The sequence below is a fragment of the Aythya marila genome (genome assembly GCF_965140915.1).
Source record: "Aythya marila genome assembly, chromosome: 16".
NCBI classification, from domain to species: domain Eukaryota; kingdom Metazoa; phylum Chordata; class Aves; order Anseriformes; family Anatidae; genus Aythya; species Aythya marila.
The window spans coordinates 8,458,717-8,482,056 of record NC_139057.1 but is presented as its reverse complement, the minus strand read 5'-3'; the positions used below and the strand labels follow the sequence as shown (position 1 = coordinate 8,482,056).

General features: G+C 39.2%; 1 protein-coding gene across 2 annotated transcripts in view; it reads right to left on the bottom strand.

Annotated features, from left to right (window-relative positions):
• LOC309884285 (uncharacterized protein) overlaps nt 1–23,340 on the bottom strand; it is a 171,683-nt gene that overhangs the window by 143,578 nt on the left and 4,765 nt on the right. For both annotated transcript variants that reach the window (XM_082773098.1, XM_082773099.1), the window contains exon 3: nt 19,830–19,888. The gene's annotated coding sequence lies outside the window, so the exon portion shown is untranslated. The remainder of the gene's footprint in view (nt 1–19,829; nt 19,889–23,340) is intronic.

Sequence of the window (23,340 nt, the reverse complement as noted above, 5' to 3'; positions counted from 1 at the left end):
TGGGATAAGCTTACACTTGCACCAAACCTCAAAGTGCCTATTTGTTTTTCCCTGCATCGAAGACCTTTTATAAGCTTTAAGACCTTTTATATGCTTTATAAAATCCCCCTGTACTCGGGCTCGACCAAATTTTCCCAACATAGCACTCTGCACCTTATCACCCTACTTCTTAAACATTCCCTCCCTCTCAGCCCCCACCCTTTTTTATCTTCCCAGAAGGTACACACCTGTACAACTCTCAAGATAGAACAGCAAAGTAAACAACCCCACAGCATCGTGACCGAATGCTCAGGGTACAGTATGTGCAGCGCTTGCCAGATTTGACAGTTGACAGCACTTCTTCTGGCCACGTGCTGATAAGGACGAATGAGTTTGTACATTTCCTCAAAAACTCCATGTTCCATTAACAAGCACCTGAGAGGAACGACTGGTCTAGCAGTAATCCCGACACCCCACTCAGCTTTCTGCAGCGCGTATGTACTTTGCTTGGATGTCTTTGGCACATTTCTGGCATAACACAGAGTAAAGCTTTTCATCCTAAAGAAAGATGAACCTGTCATCTGAAGGGGTCGGGAGGCTGTACCGCAATTCAGGCTTATGGTTTAAAGTTCTGTTAAAAGTTCTCATTTATATATGCTGTGATCTCACATTTTTAACCACTTCAGGGGCAGACATTTTGTGTTTCTCTGGCAAAACTGATATTAAAAGGTAGTGGGTTTAATTGCAATCCCTTCTTTTCTGTCCTCTCTTTTGTCTTAGGCCTTTGCAGTGCTACATCAAAGAAACTTTGACCTCAAAGGAATTGGAAACTTCCAAAAGCAAGATGTAAGCTGTTTGAATATGGTATTCAGCACCACAGATATCATAATCTAGATTAAAAATAAATAAATCCATGTGGCATTTTTCTGTTACAAGTCCTATCTTTGGACAATGTAATTCCATTGATGTGAACTTGGTGTCACTGGAGACAAGTCTGTATTTAAAGAAATAAAATAATAATGGAACAGGTCCTAAGAAATGCAGAGAGCAGTGAGTAATAATAAAGTAGGCCATTGGGTGGCAGAGTCAAACAGACACGAAGTCTACAAGATGCCATTTTTCTCTTTGATTTTCCCATGCATTCAATACAGACTGTAGAAGCAATTAATATGAATGTTGAAAAGATATGCCAAAGGCTGTTAAAAGAAATGTAAGGCAGAAATAGTTCATCCAAAATCACTCATGAATTCAAAGGTAGTCGGGAATAAAATTGAAAATTTTCACATCACACATTGGTGACACAAATACATCTACTTAAGATAGAAATCTAAATATTAAACTGAATTCTGAAGTTTCTGTCTTTTGAGATTTTTAAATTTATTATCATAATGTTATTGCTTGAATCCTTCTGTGTACTGTAGCTAAGGAAAGAACAGTAGTTATATAGCGATAGTAGTTATGTAGTGATATAAACCTAAGCTGTCATTGAAGGATCAGATTACCATGCAAATTTGGGTACTCTATTTACATCCTCTTTTATTCAAAGCATGATACCAAGACAGGAGAGATCTGCTGTACTAGATAAAGACTTGAAGAATTTCAAGGACCTTTCTGCTGGTAAGTTTCTACAATCTTTTCCATTAAATGTAATGGATCAAATTCTGTTCCATTTTTACAATGGGAAATTTATGAGTAAGGACTCTAAAATGACTCAACAAGAAAGCCCAAATATGATCCATAAAATCTATACTGTTACCCATGTAACATTTCCACTGTATGTACAAGCTCCATGACAATTTTGGAAACTCTTTTGGAAAAGATTTTGAGGAAACCTCCATCACTAGATTGTTGCTTGAATGGACTGGGTAAGATTCAGGATTTCCGCAGATGCTGGCAACCAACAGTGCTCTTCAGAATGTGTTTGGCTCATCTTCCTGCTGTCCTCAGTACAGCACACTACACACCACGTCCCATGCCCAACTACTGGAGATGACAGACCTTCACAATACAGGAGAAACTGGAATTGAAAAGGTAGCAATGCCACTATGTATTCCAGGGAAAACAGTTTGCCTGAGCTACCAAGTCTCATCCTTTTGCAGGTGATACCTCTGCAATTTTACTCAACCTGAAATCATAGACATTGAGAGCACTTCTGTTCCCTTATAAAGAGATGGAAAGACATTACAGCTCCAATGCCTCTGTTTCCTGGGACAGGGTAGCAGACCTCTTTGTAGTATCACCGATTGGATATTTCATATACAGAGAAGTGGGAAAGCAAGTACAAAAAGTCTGGAAAGAAGCCAAGCAAAACACTATCATCCAAACATAATTTTACACTACACAGACAAGGACAAACCCAAAAGATCACTAAGAGTGCTTTCAAAAAGAAGCATAACATTCATCACCTTTTGCTCTGCTTATGAGGAGGTTAGTTCCACAGTTAAAATACCAAGCTGTGACATAAAATAATAGATCATCAGATACAACAAGGCAAGGGGAGAAGAGAAAAATATAATTCTCTCTGACACCACAATGCACTCTTCTTCTTTTTTTTTTTTTTTTTTTTTTTTTTTTTTTTTTTTTTTTTTTTTTTCTGGGGCCATGGGAAATCTTGAGCAAGCTCCCTTCCTAGCTGAGGCTTAGATCTTCCTCCAGTGGAGCCCTCAATGTTCCTGTTCACACAAGTCACTTTTCAGCCAAGCACATTTGCAACTCTAAAATCATTATAAAAGTGACTTTACATCAGAAATATATTTCCCATATTAGGCACTTTGGGGTTTTTGCTAAACTAAAAACTATTTCTAAAAGCTCACAAGAGTAAAACCCAGCATCATCTGAGATCAGTGCCTGCTCTTATACAAAAGGATTTATGTTTCAACACCTGCAACAGCCTCATGTATCTGCTGATGTTGTAAGGGTTAGTTTATTAGAAGCTTTATAGATGAAAAAAATAAAATTCTAGTCAACAGCAAGCTTGACATTGGGTAGGTTAAAATTCTGTTGAAGTAATCTGTTTAAACATTTTGCTGAATCGGAATCCAAATAGCATATTGTAGATCTGAATATCATTTGCATTGAAGGTAAGTGCATACTACGTATTCCATTAAAGGTTAGCAGAAATAGTAAAATTCAATAATTTTTACTTTTTAGTAACTGTCATTTACTTTAAGTGTTATTTTTACTAGAAAGAATAAGTCATTTAGGCTTTTAAGCAATGCATGAACGCAGATTTTGGTTTCTTTGTGTGTTGAAAGCTCCAGATTTGAGGAATTCAGCTCAAACTTCCTTGAGTGTGTATTTTTAAAGTGCATGCTTAATACTTTCTTGTACTCAAGTCTTTCCTCTACTGACTCTTCACCTGAATGAAGTATAGACATTTGCACCAGACATAGAGAGGGACCTGAAAGGCTGGAGAAATGGGTAGACAGGAACCTCGGGAAGTTCACAAGAGGCAAATACAAGATCCTGGAGCTGGGGAGGAATACCCCTACGAAACAGCTCAGGCTGGGAACCTACCACTGGAAAACAGCTTTGCAAAAAAGGGCCTGGGGGCCCTGGTGAGCAACTTACACTTGAGCCAGCAATGCACCCTTGCAGGACAGAAGGCCAACAGCATCCTAGCTAGCAGGTCAGGGAAGGGGGTATTTTCCCTCTGCTCAGCATTGGTGAGACCACCTATGAAGTGCTCTGTCCAATCCTTGGCTCTACAGCACACAAAAGGGCCACTAAGACAAGTAAAGGCTTCGAGCATCTGACACACAAGGAGGTGCTGAGAGGGCTGGGACTGTTTAGCCTCAAGTACAGACGGCTCAGGGTGACCTTACCCATGTGCATAAATACCTGATGGAAGAAAAGATACCACAGTCAGTAGCTCTCAGTGACAGGACAGGAGGAAATGGGCACATAATGAAACCCAGGAAACAGAAAGGCATAAACATAACAAAAAGGTTTTTTTACTGTGAGGGTGGTCAAACACTGGAACAGCTTGCCCTGAGAGGAGCCTGTGGAGCCTCTGTTGTAGGAGCTATTCAAAATCAAACTGGCCGTGATCCTGAGTAACTTGCTCTGTGCTTGTTGGTCCTGCTGTACGCTGGGGAGTTGGACTAGACTACCTCCAGAGGTCCCTCCCAGACACAAACATTTTATGATTCTACAATTTCTTCACAAGAAATCCCCAACTCCTGTCTAAGCAAATTATGCTGATTTTACAGCAATATTTTTATGTAGTATTTACTAAAAATGTGCAGATGATTGAGAAATCCCAAATATTAAACAAATGCATATGCTTTTTCATTATGAGTATATACATGATGTCCTGAAAACAAAAGATTTGTGTTTATGTGGATTATGGATTTTCTGGTAGCTATCCCTTCAACCAAACCTGTTCTTTCCAGAGACAGCATTCATGGGCAGGTTTTTGCTATAAGGTAACTGGGCATTGTCCTCGTCCACTCGAGTCTTGCTGATTCTCACTGTTCCTTCAAAGGTACTTAATCTTTACCCACAAAGGGGATTTTTCTGGCATAATTTTTTTAAACTAATACATGCTTAATTGCATCCAAAAGCTACTTACAAACACACATCTGTTTACAAAACAAAAAAATATAGGGGATAACTTATGAACTCACTTGACTTTCTGAACATTCCTCATAATTTACCTACATACACAGAGTTGCAAAATCAGAAGACTGTTTTTTTCCTCCTTACTTAAAAGAATCAGGGCAGTTCTTGATGAAGCCAATTCATCTCAGATTTCTTTTTCAGTGTTCAGCTTTCTAAGGGCAAGTCTTACAATGCAGAGTTTACCTTTGACTTCTGCTCAATGTCAGCAGCAGCAGGTGTAAGACACACTGGTCTCGAAGGTAGGAATTGTTCCTTAACTCATTTATTGTTTCATTATCCATCTAATTTACATTTTTCAGTAGAGATGGTTAAAGCAGGACATAGATAACATGTTTCAGCTTTTCATAGGACCTGCCTCGTTAATTTTTGTATGGTTTGTTTGAGCACTTAAGTATGTGGGGTTCACCCGGTGATAAGACATGCACAGTATGCTGAATGAACAAGGAAGGAAAGAATTCCAGTACGTTTGGGTGGGAGAAGGTGAAACAAGGACACAGTTGGCAGAATTCAGGGCGGAGAAACTAAATTGCTTCTGATGCTGGACTCCTTGGACTCTAGCTGGGTTCTAGCAAAAGGAGGAGTCACTGGGATCCAGCTCATTTGACTGTGCTTTAAAATTCCAGTGACCCTGGGAGACCCTACAAAATAATATCTAGCCTTTTCTTGAAGGTGCCTAATGAGGCGGTTCTGAAAAAAGGCACATACAGAATAACATCAAATCTAACAAAACAAGAGTTTTGTTCCCACTATACTAAGGCCCCCCTACGTAATTTCATTACTGTAGAAATTTACCTTGGACTAATATAAACTAATGGCTTCTCTTTAAGCTGCATTGACACATAAAAGGAAATCTTCCTGGACAGTCGTTACAGGTAATTCAGTCGTCTTTGAAATCAGTGGCAAGTGAAGTTTTATCTCGTTCCCTCCAGGTGTTTTCTCTAATACTGGTTAGCTTACCTGTTGCTCTACTTAAGATTCAGTTTGGTGATACACTTCGACACAGGATACCACCAATGAAGACTAATGTAAGACTCTCAATCTTTGGAAAATGTCAGCTTTAACTGCCATGGGGATTTTGCTACTTTTTCACCACAAAAATTTGAAAAACAGAAATAATGATACTTATTCACATGTGTAAAGACAAACTGAAAGTGATCAGAACAAGGATAATTACCATTATTATCTTTTACAAATATAAATTATGAGACAATGTAGAGTTAACAAAGAAATCTCCATTAGCTATCTCTCTTTTTCTCTCTTAACACATGTTGCAAACACTTGCATTTGTTCTCTTCCCAGCTCCTTATTCTCTAAAGGACATTATAATTTATTGTCTCAAACCATATTTGGTATTTAGTGCCTGCAGAAGCTTGTGAAAAAAAGATGTTTGTTACATGAAAATGAAAACATATTGTGGTTTCACCTCAATTCCTTTCCTTCTCCCCCACTTCTAAAGAGAAGAGACAATTTTAAGAAGCAGGAAAGTAAACAAATAAGATATACAAAAATATACAAACACAAATACAAACAAAAACAACTCGTAAGTTAGGAAAAAACTGGAACTTCTGCCTGGGGTAAAGTATGTGAAAAGTGGTGATTTGTTCAAGGACAGAATTTTGGCATTTTTCTTTAGCTTCAAGTAAATAAATAAAACAAAGAAAAGTCTTTTCATTTGATTGTTTTACAGTGCCTGGGGCTATGTACATTGGACACTATTTGCAACTGTTTTCATTTAGGGATGAGTGAAGTGGTTCAATTAAAACATGAGCCGCTCTGAACCTTTGCTGTGAATACAACAGAATATTTCTGGGGAGGTTCAAGGAAGTCCAGTTAATTTCTTGTCATTATTTACCTCTTTGTACTTATGTGTGGTGACATTGTCTGGATTCAGAAGTGCCACCATATAAGCCAGTCCTATTATACTGTGTTTAATTCTGCTGATCAAAACAGCTTGAATTGGTTGGGCGAGCAGCATGGAAATTTTGGGGAATTAACCCAAATAAAATGCGAAGTTTTGAGGTCCACCCATCGCTAAGTTACCACACCCACTGCTGTGCCCTTTACTTCTGTGGGAAAAAAGGAGCTGTTGCAATTTCTAAGAAAAAGAGCGCTGGAGCCTTAAAGCCTCAGGCTGGGTCTACACTACAGACCCCTGGGGGCACATATCACATAGGGGAGAGGTGTGTAAGATGTGCTAGGAGAAACCAGTAAGGTAGAAACAGAGAAATCAGGAAAATGGCACTTGCTGGTGTGAGCTGTTTTTCTCTGGAAGGCCAGCTACGTTATACAACTTTCCCCTGCACCACGTTAGCACGAAGTGCCCGTGCTGCTACAGACATGCTAGAGGCACCTTTGGCTCTACCACTCACAACTATTTCATCCCAGCGAAGGCCTCTCACTGGAGGCTAAGTTTCATCTTACTGCTTCTAAGCCAGCTATCTCGGCAAATACAGCCCCTGGAACATTCCCTGCTCTGCAGTCCATCCATGCTGGCTGTTTCCGACACGATACCAGCTCACTGCATCCCCGTCCTCTCACAATCAGCTGTAAAAAGAGCCTCAGGCTGCAATGTCAAACCTCTCTGAAAATGAAAGAGGTCCTAACAGACAGAAGTGCCGCAAGCTCCCCTATGGGTCCCAACCTCAGCAGCTCAGAGCTTGTAGCTGGAGCTGTCCGGAGACACGTGGCTGCTGATCGGCTGACATCCCAAGCACTGTTCAGGGCACACAGTATCCACACATCACAGCTGTGTTTGTCACAGGTCATATAAATCGGTGGTTTTACACTGCAGCATCAAAGAGGATATACTAAATAGTTTTGCTGTGTTTGTTGCTGGTTCCTTCAGAGGAGGCTGGAAACCACTGCTACTGCTCATGTGCCTCCTCCACATGCTGACATACACAATGTCCCCAACTACTTGCCGGACAAAATTTTATCAGCACTTTGGAATTTCTGAATTTCCTGGGGTAAATTCCAATTTGAATTATAATTGTGATCCCTCGAATTTGCAAATGTGCAGATCAAAGCAGTGTATGGCCATGCAGAGTTAGTGATGTATTAATTCTGATAGGAACACATACTGTGTGAGCCCACAGAGATTTTTAAAATTTGGAATTTGTCCTCCCTTTCATTTTCTGAACACCAGATAATAACTATTGCAGGCACAAGGCTCCTTTCCTTACTATATTTAGCAGGCACCATGCATTGAATCACATCTTTCTCCCGTTTTGGTTATAGTGATCGTCACCAGTTCTGAATTCTCTCTGAAGTTCCTTCTACTTCTAGTAAGGAACACCGATAAATTTACATTAGCCAGTTGACTGAATATTACATGAAGATTCCTGGCTCGGAACGAGGCAACTACAATGTGAATTGAAAATCCATTCATTCATTCACTGCTTCCCAGCAGCATTCCCTGGCCTGGAGCCAGATACCATTTGACGTCACACTCTAACCAGGAACATGATGTACTGGCGCTGGGACAAAAGTTTTACTATGGAAAAAAAAAAAAAAAAAGGCAGCAACAAGCAGGAACTTATCACAGTAGAACCAGTTAAGAGGAGGAGATGGAGAACAAGCAGCAGAAAACTATATGTGCAGGCCTAATATTTTGCTTGTTTTTCTTCACAGCACCCAACAGGTCATGCTAACAGGAACAGCACACACGGATAAAGATGTCCTTAAATACTTACTGATTTCCCTTCTAGTTGTTGTAGCACTTGCTGAAGCATTACAAAAGCTCTATTATTTCATGTTTCTTACTTCAAATTATTTGAAACAAAATAATCCAAAGATTTTTGGCCTGCAATAGCTAGTTTTGTATGAAAAACCCTCAGTTGTGTTTATTTGAGTTAAATATTAAACAGGTCAAGTAGAGACTGAAAAGTTTGCAGTGTTAATACTCAAAATCCAAAAAGCAGTTTAAGGACAGAAAAACAATCTTTCCACTCTCTTCATAGCCACAACTAAGGCTCTGGGGAAAAAAATAAGGCCAACAAGTTTCTGAAATACTGCTAAGCATGCAAAAATAAGAAGATAATAAAATCTAGAAAAGATTAAGAAATATTTGGATAGCGAGAACTCAAATTCTTGTTGCTGATGTGGGTTCAGAATGCCAGGCTGACAGCCCCCAGACACACACAGTGGGCAGCAGCACGGGGTCCCCAGCATGGCACTTGAGGAGGTCAGCCCTAGGCTGGCTCTGGGGGTGTTCAGACAGACTGATGTGCCCTTCCGACGCTCCTTTGGCAGGCTCTCATCCCACGGGCAGTGCACTGGAGTGAGATGCCCACCACTTACACCCCATTTCTGAATTGTCATTGACAGGCACTCAGATATTGGGGAAGTCCCTTCATCCCTCTGCGATTCAGATTTTGTCTAAGAAACGGGATTAAGGTTACTGACTTCCCTTACAAAGCACTTCAAAGACTGCTGCTAAAAATTCTGCACAAGAACTACAATTATCGTTGGTGCTTGTTGTAGCACTAGATTGTTCTCGTTTGAAATGTAATACTGTAGTTATCCCTCAGACAAAACCTGCTGCTAAACTTGTCCATCACTCTCTTGTTTGTTGGTGTTCTCAAGCTCTTCACAGAAATGCTGAATTTCAATTAAAGGCGGGGGAATTTGAGGTTGCTCAGCAAACACCAGCAGGCAGCTCTCTGTATTTCAGTGGCTCTTTAAGGACCATTTTCTTGTTCAATCCAAAACAGGATGGACATCCTGGGAATGAGCGATGTACATCCTTCAGCGGTTTGAAGCTAAACTAGAATCATGCACATTGCACTGCACATACATTCCAGAAGCCAATTTCACCATTTTCTTTTGGTCTGGGTCATGACCATCAAACTCACAGCATTAGTAAGTGGAGAATTCAAATCCGTGTTCGGCTGAATATACCCAGTCATTAGAGACATATGTAGAGGAAAAAGTTCACAAACATTGTGTTTTATTGCAATCTGGAACTAGTTAGGCTGAAATTGGACAAATATGGACAATAGCATACCCACTCTGCATGGAAAAAATGCCCTGCCCAAAGAGCAGTTATCTGTTCCATGGAGAGTTTCAACCAGGGTGCCAGTGGCTAATAAATCTCTCATATATCTTAGTTTTCTCATTATCACTGGAGCCTGCTAATTAGCAGTAGCAATATAGGCATATTTCACTGTGCCAATTCTCAGCGATAAAATTCAGAACTGTTACAATACCGTCCTGCCTGGTCACAGCGCAGTCCCTGATGGGAGCTAGATGTGCGCCTTTCCTGACCATAGGCAAAGATACCCAGGGGCTCATCCAGCAGCTCTTCCACTTGCTCAACTGCAGCACTCAGCATCACGATGCTTTGCACCATTCCTGTTCTCTCCCTACTTACCACAGCTTGCATTGCTTCACGTAGAAAAAAAAAATGTTTTCTATCAATTTTACATTATCTCAGAAAGACAGAGTTATACCTGTGAAACACAACCTTCCTAATCTCCCAACATAAACCATAATCATAACATTCTTTTCCATTTCCTTTGTAAATTATTCTGACTGACTGCTCTCAGTTTGAGCATTAGACTATTTTCAAAGTAGCCACAGCTTTATTTCTTAATTTGTACCAGATATCCTACTAGCTTCACTTCACAAACCATAGATTTATGTGCATTGGTAGACTATCGGAACTGCTTTCACGGGGGTAAAAGACTGAGTTTGCTACCTTGAAGGCATAGGCTGAAGAGAAAGTCCCTTTTTGAAAGTGTGCCCTGTGGGGAATAATACTCCAAAACAAGTTACCTATTCCCAGCTGTGGAGGAGTTTGTACAAGGATCATTTTCCATGCAACGCCACCTTGTTGCCACAGCACGGCGGTTTGCCCAGCAAATGAATGTTGAGTCAGGTGATATTATTTTTGAAAATCATGGGATATGCCTTGTGAAGGGGAAAAGAGGATAGTTCAGAGCCAACAGGGAGATGCTATTGATTGGGTAACACAAATCCCTGTCTGGGAATTTGAGACCACTGAACATGCCTTGCCTTGTATTTACAGAGACATGAGGTAACTGGACATTCATCCACTTCTGTTTCACAGGATTTTACTATTGAGCATCTACCATTGTTTGGGCAATAGTACTGTCTTACATGTATGTACTTCTTCCACGCCTGGCTTTACAGGAGTAAAAAATAATCATTCACAAAACTTATTCAGTTCAACATTTTTCTACAACCCCTTGGACTGTGAAGTTCCAATGCAAAATTCTGATCTCACCTCAACTGGATTTTGCTTGAGAACAGTCTGGATTTTCTCCAATCCCTAAGGAACTGCTGTACTGCATGTGAAATCACTTATTTGACAAGTTCTATGGTATTTTTAATAACTTATTTAATGGATCTTCTCTCTTTCATTATTTACTTGGGATCAATATCTTATGTGCACAATGTGCAAACCTAAACACAGACAAACAAGCCCCAAACATCTCATTGTCCAAAGACACATTTTTGGTTTTGGGTGTACACTGCCCCACCTATTGTAACCAATGACACGGTGCCAGAGTTTCAAGCCATTAGGTGGGTCACGCATCCCATGGCATTGTTCATCTGGGTAACAGATGTAAGACAAACACGATACGTACATGGCCCAAAGAAGGCAGAGTGAAACAAAGATGCACAGTAAGATAATACAAAGGCTAAAAGCTGTTGGGTTTAAGCTACTATTTATACCACTTACGGCTGGACAGGGAAAAATATCTGAGAAAAGTACCAAAGTTTCAGCAGTTAGCTGCATTCTGGACTGGAACAGACAGAAGACCTTCCAGTTGTTTTCTTTTCCAAGAGCAGAACATGAGCACATAACCCATGTACAGGAAGCCAAATTTCAAAGAGCCATTCGTTTAAGGCACTTCTCTGAGACAGAGGAGACAAAAGTTAGTTCCTGTTATGAGTGCTTCTTCATTTTCCAAAATGGGAGTCTTTCCCATATTCTCTTCTTTTGACTAGAAATTCCATTCTGGAGCTTAGAAGCTTTCTGTAAAATTACATCCACAAGACTTGTTTTCTCTTCTAACCAAACAGCATTTTTAGACACTATTTTGCTAAAACATTCTCGACCAGTACTCATTGCTTTTACAAGCTTCTCTGAAATAGAAATATACAGGTAGGGAATACAAAACCTTGAGCCACAGATTTTTGTGATTCAGTGAAATATTGCATGCTTGGAATGTATTTCATAGATCTACATGCTTTTTCACTCAAAACTAATCCTTTCTTTTTTTTTTGTGAAGACACTGCCTTTTCCAGCACTTAAAAGTACGCTCTGGCAAGCGAGAGTCTTCACCTCATAAAATATGATGTTCTAATACTAGAGAATGCTTTGCTGTAACAAAAGTAAGTCCCTTGTTCCATTTTAAAAGTCCCTTATAAAAAAAGAAAAAGAAAAAGAAAAAAGCTGAAATGGCCCTGAAACCAACTGTAAAATCATGCCTCATTTTATTTAAAAAAGAAGTATTTGATCTGATTTTGCTGACTCTGAAAGCTATGCACTGACACACAAAGACCTTCCAAAAAGGAATTTTGTTTGTTTGCTTCCCTCCTGGACTTCTGGCCACTTTTATTTAATTAAATTAATTACTGTTGTATGGAAATAACCGTTAAAGTCTCCTGACCTGCAATAAGAGCTCAGTTTCATTTTCATCAAAATGAGCAGCAAACTGCCAGAAATGTCATTATGGGGAAAAAGAATCAGTAATTTCAAATTTATTATTAAGAGAGATGGAATTCATACTACTGACTTGTGCACAATAAACTAGATACCGAAATGGGAAGTTCGTTGTCCTCTCTTAATCCCCTGTCAATACAGAGCAGCAGTATCCTTGAACCGCAATTCAATGCACCTGGCTCTAAATCACCACCTCTATCTACACTGTACAGGTAATTAAAAGCTGAGTATATAGCTAAGATGTGCCTACAATTAGGGAATATGAATGCTACTCAACTCCATCATGTAAAAGCACAGACTGTTAAAAAAAAATAGAGGAACTTGCCTTCATTATTAAGTACTAAAATATTGCTATAAAAATAAGATTTGTAAACAATCGTGTAAACAAAGTCCCTCACAGAGAGTCAATACTGAATACTTGTATTTTAGAAACAATTTCTCATTGTACTGAGAAATTATTACGGCCTCTACTTTATGAGGCATTCTTAGTATTTGTGATTTTTTTTATACAAGAAAAAATAAATACATTTGCAAATATATGTAAAATATAAATTACATATTGTATGTGTGCATATTGGTACACAGAGAGCTCATACAGATATATAACACTGATGGCCAAATCTTCACCAGATTTAAACTTGCACCAACGAATTTCTACAAATTGGTCAAAACAATTCATATAGTAAAATTTACATCTAGTAAAATACATCACCTGATTTTCAACCTGTCAATGAACCATTCCTCACACAATTTGAGATGGGTGCTATGTCAATCAAATGCTAAGGTGACAAAGGAGGTTTTCGTTCTTTATTCTGGTCAACAAGCGGCCAGATAGCACAACCCAACAGTACCATTTGGTGCTTCCCATGGGCAGATTGTTTCCTTAACGCAATCCACATGAGCCCACATTTCTGTAGCAAAGCACACATTCAGTGGACCTAATTAAGCATTGTTTCCCTCTTCACCCTTTTATTTTCTTCCTTTGGGAAAACAGATTTTTTCTTTTCTCACTTTTACTCTTTAATAGCCCAATGTTTATGACATACTTAAATCAGGAGTAACACTACTGGATGCTTGGTATCTGCTACACAGGTGGGAGTCTGCATCTCCATCCCCATCACCAAGCGGAACAGCGTCACTTCTCCCAGCTCCCTCCCTTCCTGTGCATAAGGCTTTGGAGAAAGAATTGAAACTGGCCCAACAAAGATCTTGTAAAACATGCTCTACTCTACTCAAACCCCACAGAATGTAAACCAGACACTTGTAGCTCTGCAACAATATCTGAGATTTCCAGATGGCAGGTAGCAAAAATGATGTCTGTACACACATACCAAAAGCTTCATGACTTTAAACTGTCATAGTTTGGGTTAATCCTGGATTGTCTAATGTGCATTTCAAATTTGAAAAGAGCAGACAATAACCTGTGTTCCCGAGGAGTTGATGTCTCAGTTGTCAGGTCTGCAAATAACGTGACTAAAATAAACCTTTTAGCCGCATGCTAATGACCATTCCCACTCGCTTCCTTCACTTAAATAATCTAAGTAGTTTAGAAGTGCATGTGGACTGCCACTTTGCATTGCTTTTTTGTAAGGTCCTTAAGGGGTCCTGCCATTTAACTTCCTGTTAAAATCTCCTCCAATCTACAAGAATGCAATCACGATAACTAAAACGGACTAGACACAACCTCCAAAATGTAATGCTAGGCCCTACCTTTAACCTTCACAATGATTTAATTTAACGCATTTTACTACAGAATTGGCACAGCTTAAAAATGACTTCATGGTCAGTGACTACAGCTCAGCAGACAGTGATTTATGAGGCCTGATGATTCTTGACTTCTCTGGGTGATGTGGCCACATCTTAACCGTGACACTATGCTGCGTGCCCTCACTGCACCTGAACTAAAAAGAGCTGTTACAAAGAGCTGTAAGAAAGGTTCATTATCAAGCGTTTAGGAATTTGGGGTTTGTTGGATGAGAAATGTTTACAAGAACTGCTTGCAATGATTCAGATTTATATTTGTGCCAGATTTTTGTCCCACATACTTCAGGGTTTCACTGAGCTAGTGTTCATCACCAAAAGATCAGACACAGAGGAATCTGATTAGAGTTTTAACTGCTTCGTTCTTTGGGCAGAAGAGAACACATTCATCTTTCCATCTTGTTTCTTATCTATTAAATATTATATCTAGATGTGATGTTTATCAGTACAGCGCAGTATCTTAATAAGTAATAAAAGAACATGACATATGAGGGAAAAATTGGATATGTATTCTGTCTTACCTTTTAAATAGACGATTTAATTTTCAGAACTTTGACTAATTCAGCAGACCTGTTAGGCACATTCATAAGTATGAATACAGTATGAATACACTGTACAGTAAAATGTTTTGCTGAATCTGGCCTCACATATGAAATTGGTAGTAAATTAAAAGCCTTTAGTGGAAAACAACTTAAAAAACAGAAAATCCAGGTCTTTGCAATGTATTTCATATTTGACCAATGAACTTGCCAAAAATTAGGAGCTAAATTTAAAACCTAAGTATTTATATTCTGACTTTGCTGTTTCATTTAAGATTTTAAAATTAAAGCTACTTTCAGTCCATCAACCTTCACCTGGCTCCGTATTAAATTATAGGGGTGCTAAAAATAAATCACAGTGTACACTAAATCTGGCCAGTATTACTGGACTATGCATCTAGGTAAGAAGAATTATTTTCATGACATCAAGACCAGACACTATTTTTAAGGTGTTTAAAAAAGTTTTACCATTTATTTCTCAGCTGAATTCAGACTCTGTACACCATACAGAACACCGTATGTGATTTTCAAAAGGAGTTATAGTACTTAGGTACCTGAATCCTTAATTTTCAAACAGATTGCTGGTATTTTCACATCCCATACACTTCCAAATCTATGCACAATGACAGAGCACTAGCACCCAAATGAGAAACAGGTTTGCTAAATCATGAGAGGTGAGGCAATCAGGAGTGAGGCAGAAGGGAGTTTTGCTACACCTCAGTTTTATTACTTAGAGTTGCTAAGCAATGTATCTGCAGCAGTGTGCACCATGTTCCTGGCTCAGTCTAGCATCTTGACCATTCGTACCACAGAAATCTCTTCTAAGCTTCTTTGGTAATAGCTTTTGCAAATGCTGTCCCAAGCAACAGATGTATGCTGCATACGGTGGTGGTAATTAAAATGTTTAAATATAAGATAGACATCTGACAAAGAAGCGAAGTGAAACACCAAGCAGTGCAGAATACCTACTTAAAGATTAAACATGCCTGTATGTACTGATGAAATTCCTGCTATAATGAAAAGTTAAAAGAGGCCATCTTGAAACAAGATCATTCAGACCTCTCTGATGTAAATCAGCTCTTAGGGAGCAGACACTCCGGTGGCCTGTGTGTGTGTTTTTTGGAGACCTGTAGATACATATTAGTTTTGGTTGTCACGCAGACCTGCTCTCTGAGAGGTTGCTGTGACCCATCAGTATCGATCTGCATGCAGATAGGAGCGAAATGTTGACATTTTGTAAGTGCTTTTCTGTTTTCACAGACAAGATTTTTCATAGAAAACAGAATAAATTGGTTCGGTTAAATTTCCTCCTAATTTATCAGCTACAAAATAGGCATTTGTCCCTGCTGGAAAGGCTTCCTTCATGATAAATAAGCAGAGGTTATGATTTAGTCCTTTAGCCAGAGTACTCAAAAATGATTCACATGGTATTCTTGTTGGCTGATGGCACAAAGTAACTGGTTTTTAAAGATGCTAAACATGCAAATATAAGTTCAAAATGCTTATAAACTGGTTTCTCGTTACTCTGACTACACGTGCAGTTGGCAGAACTGTGCTCACATCCCACACCTCCTACAGGTGCTTACCAGTGTGATCAGCCACATGCACATTCAGCTTCCTTATTGGTTTGCAAACCATTCTCATGGACATTTACATATGCATTTGGATGCCCTAAATATCTGCTCCAAACAGTTTAATATGTAAAATTAGCACATGAAAATTCTACTGGAATATCACTTATCATTACTGATATGTAAATTATACACTTCTTCAAGACATACAGGCTAATCCTTCCCCTCTTTTAGCACTGGAAAAAATAAAAAAAATAAAAAAGAAGGAAATGTCTAATAATGATGATAGTGAAGCATTGGAATAGAATGTCTGATGGTATTACAGAATCTTCACCCATTTACTGTCTATTCAAGTCCATCTGAACGCTTATCCTCCCTGCTCCAATACATTTTGTGCTCTTAGTATTCCTCTCCTCAGGTGATTCCTCAGTGTTTCTCATACTAATCATAAGAAAGGGATACCTACATAGATATTTTCATGGAAGATCAATGCTGCAAGCTGCTGAGCTAACAGAAGATGTGCCTGGGAGAAGGCAATAGGCAAGAGCATGGAAATGCTTTGCTTAGCCATATCTTTACCTCCAACTCCTTGATATACCTTGCACTCTGATCACAGCAGCTCTGTCAATATACTCTACTCCCTTCCACTCCCAATATATTCTGTAGCTCTCTGCTTGAGAATCACACAGACACTTGGAAGAAATATCCCTCTAGCTGATCCCTAATATTACCTCTTGAGATTTCTCCCAACCAAACATTAATATAATTCCTTTCTTTCATTAAATATAAAGACCTTTTTTTTTTTTTTTTTTTTCCTAGCTGGTGTGTATAGTACAAATCGGAAAATTCACAAGCTGCAAGTTTTGCCCCAACCCTAGTTTTCACACAATCCTCGAAGAATCAGAACACAGGCAACATTAAACAATATCAGATTAGAATTCCTTCTTGAATTCCCACTCAATCTAATGAAATCCTGTTCATGGAAATGAATTTCTCTACATCACCCTATTTAATTCACACAACAGAGAAGAAGTAGTAAACAAGGGACTTGCAACTTGCCCTTTTCCTTAATATCAGAGCAGATTGCACATAACAAAAGGGCCAAGGCTGCATAATAAAAGATAATGCCAAACCATTTATACTTTGCATCGATATTACAGAATTGGAAGGAATTACATCTCTTGAGGCACAGTCATTCTTGGAGCTTCCTTTGGATCAGTGCAACTCTGAACAACAGTGCTGATTGGCCACCAAACAGCAAGCTATTCCAAGAGCATTAGCCCCTGTAGTTTTTATAAGCCATTACATTCAATAAATAAGGTGCTAGTAAACTGAAGGAGAATTTTACAGATGAAATATTACCACATCAATTTAAATACAGGGCTAAGCTGACTTGACAGCTGGTCTGAAAACACTCTTTCAGTTAAGGGTGGGAAGAGAGAATAGTTAATCTCTCAATCACCAGACAGATCCAGACAGAAGTAACACTAAGGTGCCTCTTTTCAGCTGGCAAGGCAGGTAAATTCACAAAGTGTTCCTGAAATTCTAAGGATTTTGTTGTGTCTGGACAGTGCGCACTGTGAGAGTCCACAAGATTTCAGGCACTCTGGAGTACTGCAGGATCAGCAAATATTTTATTATTTTAGTGCTTTAAAATATTAACACACTAAGCCCTGAAAACCCCGTTTCTGTTTTATGCATTTCAGAAGGCATTTTTCAGGCACTGTAGAGTCAGATAACTGGCATACAGTAATGACAAAGCTGTTCTTTAATTTATACCATTGTCTCACCTACCTGTTAAGGTCAGACAGAACACTGGCCCCTGGACACAAGCCAGCAGCTCTCCACTACCCCAATTATGCATTGTGCAATGTCATTGTCATTTCAAAAAACAGTGTATACTTCCAAGAGGACTTCAGAAGAGTCAATGCAGGTTAAAACATTCCCTCCCCAATCCCACCACCCCATCCATTCTCCACCCCAACACCTCCTCCTGCACACGCACTTCTCCCTTCTGTTTATTTTTTGTTTTAAACACACTAAGCAAAAATTGACTTTGGCTGCTCTTCCTGAACTCTGAAGTGTTTGTGTAGATAAGAGTCTGATAATACATTAGAAGAAAGTTTCATAGGTCCCTTTTCTCCTGGCAGGTAGTGACCAAGGCCAGCCACGCACTGAGGTTTCTTTCCCTCACAGCAGTATTTTTCTGGCTTGCCTGCTTATCGAACTAGGCCATTTTTGGAATTTTTATTACATCTGACTTGGAAAAAATATTTCAGCTGAAAGATACTTGTTTATCTACAGTGCTGGGGGAATACAATGTGTAAATCCAGCTACTGACATCCCAAATGTGGTGTTGGTTTTTAAAGCAGCTATATTGAGCCTTTCTTGGACTAAGTAAAAGAGGAGCCGATCTGAGCTCCTTTTCCTTTATGGGAAATATATTAAGAATGCTAGAAATCACACACTATAAAAGAAGTAAGATATGCCTCCAGAAACAATTGGTCTTTAGAGGACAGGACAGGACAAAAATAGCCACCCTTGCTTCACAATACTTCTTAAAATGGACATACTCCTATTTTCATATCACTACTTTCCTCCACTAGAGGTTGACAGGAAACTGGAAGGCACTCATTCTATTCCTGGATAAAAAGAATTATGAACACTCCTTCCACACAAGGCATTTTCTGCTGCTACAGTGATCTTTTCATGTTGTTGGTTTGTTTTTGTTTTTGTTTGTTTGTTTGTTTGTTTGTTTTGTAATAAATATTAAGCTCCACATTGAGCTGTGCTGTGCTCCTAATTGTTTATCTATGCTTGTCAGGACCTATGCTATATCCGTGGCCATCAGGAGATGGTATATGGAAGTAGGTCCAGACAGAATCATTTAAAGTATGACCTTAACTTAAATCACAATTTTCAGTGAATCGCTGAAATTGTAGATTTAGTTGTGGTGTCTCAAGATGAAGTATTTAGTGGCAATAGTGGCTTGAGGTGTTAATATCTGTCTTCTGTAATCTTCCTGCCCCAGCGTTACTGCACTCCTTTTTACTAGAAAACATGTTTTGTCTAGCCACATGGTTCCCTATACTGAAGGCCTGCTCTGACTTAAAATTTAGCCAGAAGAAAACCTAGGATATTTTTTCAAGTAGATGAGTTCCCAGATCCATTTCCAAGTGCAGCTGCATAAATAATTGGGCTGGCACAACTGAGGGGGTGGTATGCCACAGAAACCAGCAGCAGGTGGCACAGGAGGTGAGGTTGGGTCAATATTGCTGCCAAACACTTGGCTTTTGAGTATACAGCTTCAAGTCTAGTCAGCAGTTCATGTATATAATTCTCATAGCTTCGGACTGTGTGTACTGGCAGGAATGAAATTGGAACACACTGCAAAATGCCACAGCAAACTTAGGTAAATTTGCAGCTGGCCTGCTTGCACTGAATGCCATGCTATGGTTGTAGTGATAACAGTGACATAAACGTCTCAGTATTAAACCAACGGTGTACCAATAAACCAAATTTAAGTTAATGCTTCCTTGCATATGTATAAAGAGCAGCCACAACTTTGAATGACTACAGACACTTCCTTAAACACTTGTCTTCAACTTGAAAGATATTTATGCTTGCAAGATCTCCACAATAATGCCAGACTTAAACACTCACCCATTCTGTAGCCCTAGGATATTCAGGTGAAGGTGATTCCAAATTCAGATATGCCATCCCTGTTGTAAAGAAAAAGAAAAAGGATTATTTAAAGAAAGCTTGCTGAAAACATGATTCTTTCATTAATATAAAACAATGCCTAAAGCATAAAAAAAGCCTTGGGATAAAATATCCTACAATCAAAAACCATAACAATAACATCTCCCATTCCAGTAAAGAGCACACAGTCCCTGAATACCATGCAACAGCATCAATTGCATTTTGAAATTTTGATTTAGAAAACTAAGCAACCTGGCATGATTTGAACACAGATTTCCTTGTATCTAATGCTGTGAAATTAAAGCCAGCTCTGCAAGTGCAATTTTATTTTATTAACATCACATTATCCATGAAAAGTCTTTCCAGTAACTACTTCCCTATTAGCTGTAGCTTGACCTAAAAAAAAAAAAAAAAAATTCAGGGCTGTGATTACTGTGAGCACTAAGGACTACAGTGCCATCCAGTGGTAAAATGCTCTTTAGAATCTTTCTTACAAATTTCTACTTCTACTCACTGCTGCCATATAGAATATTAGCCCTAAACACATTCTGCAAAACCCACGAAGGCTGAAAAATATCAGAAGCAGCAAAATGTGCATGGCTGGAACTTCAATATATAGATAGCACGTAAATATTCCTTCTTTCCTCTACACACATTTCTTAAAGCTAGTTTAGTGCAAACCGACGTGCTTTGAAAAGGTTGTTCTCACTCTCTTTTCTGAGGCAGTGAGCACAGTTTTTATTATCCTGGTCCTGCTGGCAGCATTCAGGTTATCCAGTCATACAGGACTTCTCTTTCCAAGTAGTACAGAATAAGCCTGATAGCTAACCTAGCAGCTAGTCATGCAGAATCACCTATACTGCCACGCTCCACATAACACATTTTGCATATTTGCTACTTAACTCATCAAATTTCTTTGAACCATGGAGAACAAAGGAAGGATGTATGTTTGAGGACAAGCACCTTCCTTTTTTTGCAGCAGCAGCAGAGGAAGTAGCGAGATCCAACCCTTTTCTTTTTCTTTTCCACTGTCAGGTTCTAATGGACAGTTTACCAGCTAAAAGCTGAAGCAGAATATATTGGGGTGAAAATGCAATGTGTCCCAGGCTATACATGTTGGAATTATTTGGGGATTTGGAGAAGTATTATTTGGGAATAGGCCTTTGTCTCTAAAGTGCAAAAAGAGCTCTGTCCTGAGATCACAGAACATTTTCAGTTACTTAATCCTCCGTTATTACAAGGATCTAGTAATGTTTTTTTATCTCCCCTGCCATTTTCCTGCAATGCTTTGCAGATTTTGCAACTTCTAGTATTTTGCAAGGTGGATCTTAAATTTCATATATGCTGTTAGGAAATATTTTGCTGCTGTGGATGTATGTGGAGAGTGTAATTTGAGGACTAAACATCTATTAAATGATTGCACACATTTGTAGGGGTCAGAGCCCAGATCCAAGTGGCCCTTTTCAGCCCATATTCTCGACTGGAATATATTTAAGACCTTTGGTTCTACTGAGACAGGCATCCCAAAGCATGGAGCCTGTAGAGTCAAATTCAGCATTAGTTAATACACATTGTACCCTTTGGCTTCAACTGAAAATATAAATCCATAAACCAGAGATTAATTTATCCTCATTACACTGCAAGCTAAAACTGGAAATGTCATGAAAACAGACCTTCTCAATAGATCTCCCAACCAGTCGTTCCTATTACCTATTCTATTCTATCCTAATTATCATTAAATAGTGCCATATTTTCTAAAAATAATAAAAAAAAAATGTTACTGCTTCCTCCTGAGAAGGAAATAGTTCAGAATTCACTGATAAAAATCTTACAGAATGAACCAAGTTATGCAAGGGATGATTTTCCACGTAGGTGCATTTTAGACTAAAATATTTGCCACTAGAAAAAGTGCATATTCACAATGGAGAATGGAAGGGAACAATGTAGAAAGTTAAGTCACACAATTCTTAATAATCTGCCGTCAACTCTTAAAGCAGTTTTCAAAAAATACACTAACAGCCTTAAGACCCTAAAACAAAGGGAAAAAAACAAAAACAGAACTTTACTTACTACTTGATAAAATGGCTCAATGGTGGTCTTTTCATCCTGCTTTCATGCAGAGCCTAATTTAAAAGGGGACAGCTGATGCATGAGACCCTGCAGCACTGGCACAACAATAATTTTGAACTACGTTTCATATTTTTCATAAAGTGAAAAAACATGGCCATAGTTACCATACAAAAGACTACAAAAATTGTTCCAGTACTTGTTTTGGAGCAGAAAAATGACCAGTTACGACATGCTGATGTGCTGCAGTCTCAGTATCTTGTTCTTTCCCTCCCACCCTACCCATCTTCCCTTCCTGTTTGCCCACAGTTTATAAGCTACAACTATTCAGATTCTCCAAGGACAAGGCTGAAATTTAGAATCAGAGGCATTGTAATGAGAACATAGGGTATTGATATAATTATCATTACAGAAAGCAGTTCATTTCAAAAAGGAAAACATTTGTTTCCTTACACAACCAGCTCTGCTCCTACCCAGCTGTCCACAGCAATGTTTCCAAAAAGGACACACCAACTAAGCAAACAATTAGCTATTTCCTTAGCTCTATAGAGTATGAACCATGGAAAAGAGTGACATCAAGCGGTTTCTTTGACTAGTGCATGTGTTTCTTAATGCTACAAGTATTTTTCTCTCTCATAATCCTCTTTAACAGAAGTAATTTCAGGGCCAGGTTGAATCACTAAGGTTTGAGAACTGGTAAGAGCCATGCAACGAGTTAGGTTAAGGCAGGAGGGCACCAAGCTCTGTGTCAGTGCATGAATCACGTCACGACATGCTGAAGTCATCCCTCTGAAACTCAAATCAGCTCAGCTGATCCCTGGTTCCACACGTACAGACACCCTGGTGACAAATCTACCACCACCATATGAGAGATGAGATCAAAACACGGTGACTTTCCCCAGCTCTGAAACCAGAGGTCTGTGCTGGAGCACATAAAGCATTTTAGCCAGTGGATGGCACCTTCCAAAATATTAACATGGCTGTGCTGTCACCCAGTGAGCTGTATGAGAACGTGAACCATGTGTCAGAAAACCCGTGTTGCTTTAAATCGTTTTCATTTTTAATTTGCCATCAGAATTTTATTTTTTGCATGTATATCTCCTTTTCATCGCTGTTATCCATGCTTGTTTTCCAGTCTGCAACTTCCTTTGCTCCCGATCCAGCCCAGCTCCTAGGTCCATTTGGCCCAAGCTGCTGTGTAAAGGCGCCCACGTTCCAGTCATGCTCCATCCGAAGCCATGTCCATGCACAAACCTATGTGGAGCCAACCCCAACAGCCACAACTGCTCTCTACCTGATTAGGGAGCCACAGGTCTAGCAGTGCACGCCACTTCCACGCTGACCCCTTTCCCTGTCGTTCCTGGAGGAGCTGATTCTCTCTGTAGGACAGGGTACCTGGAGGTTG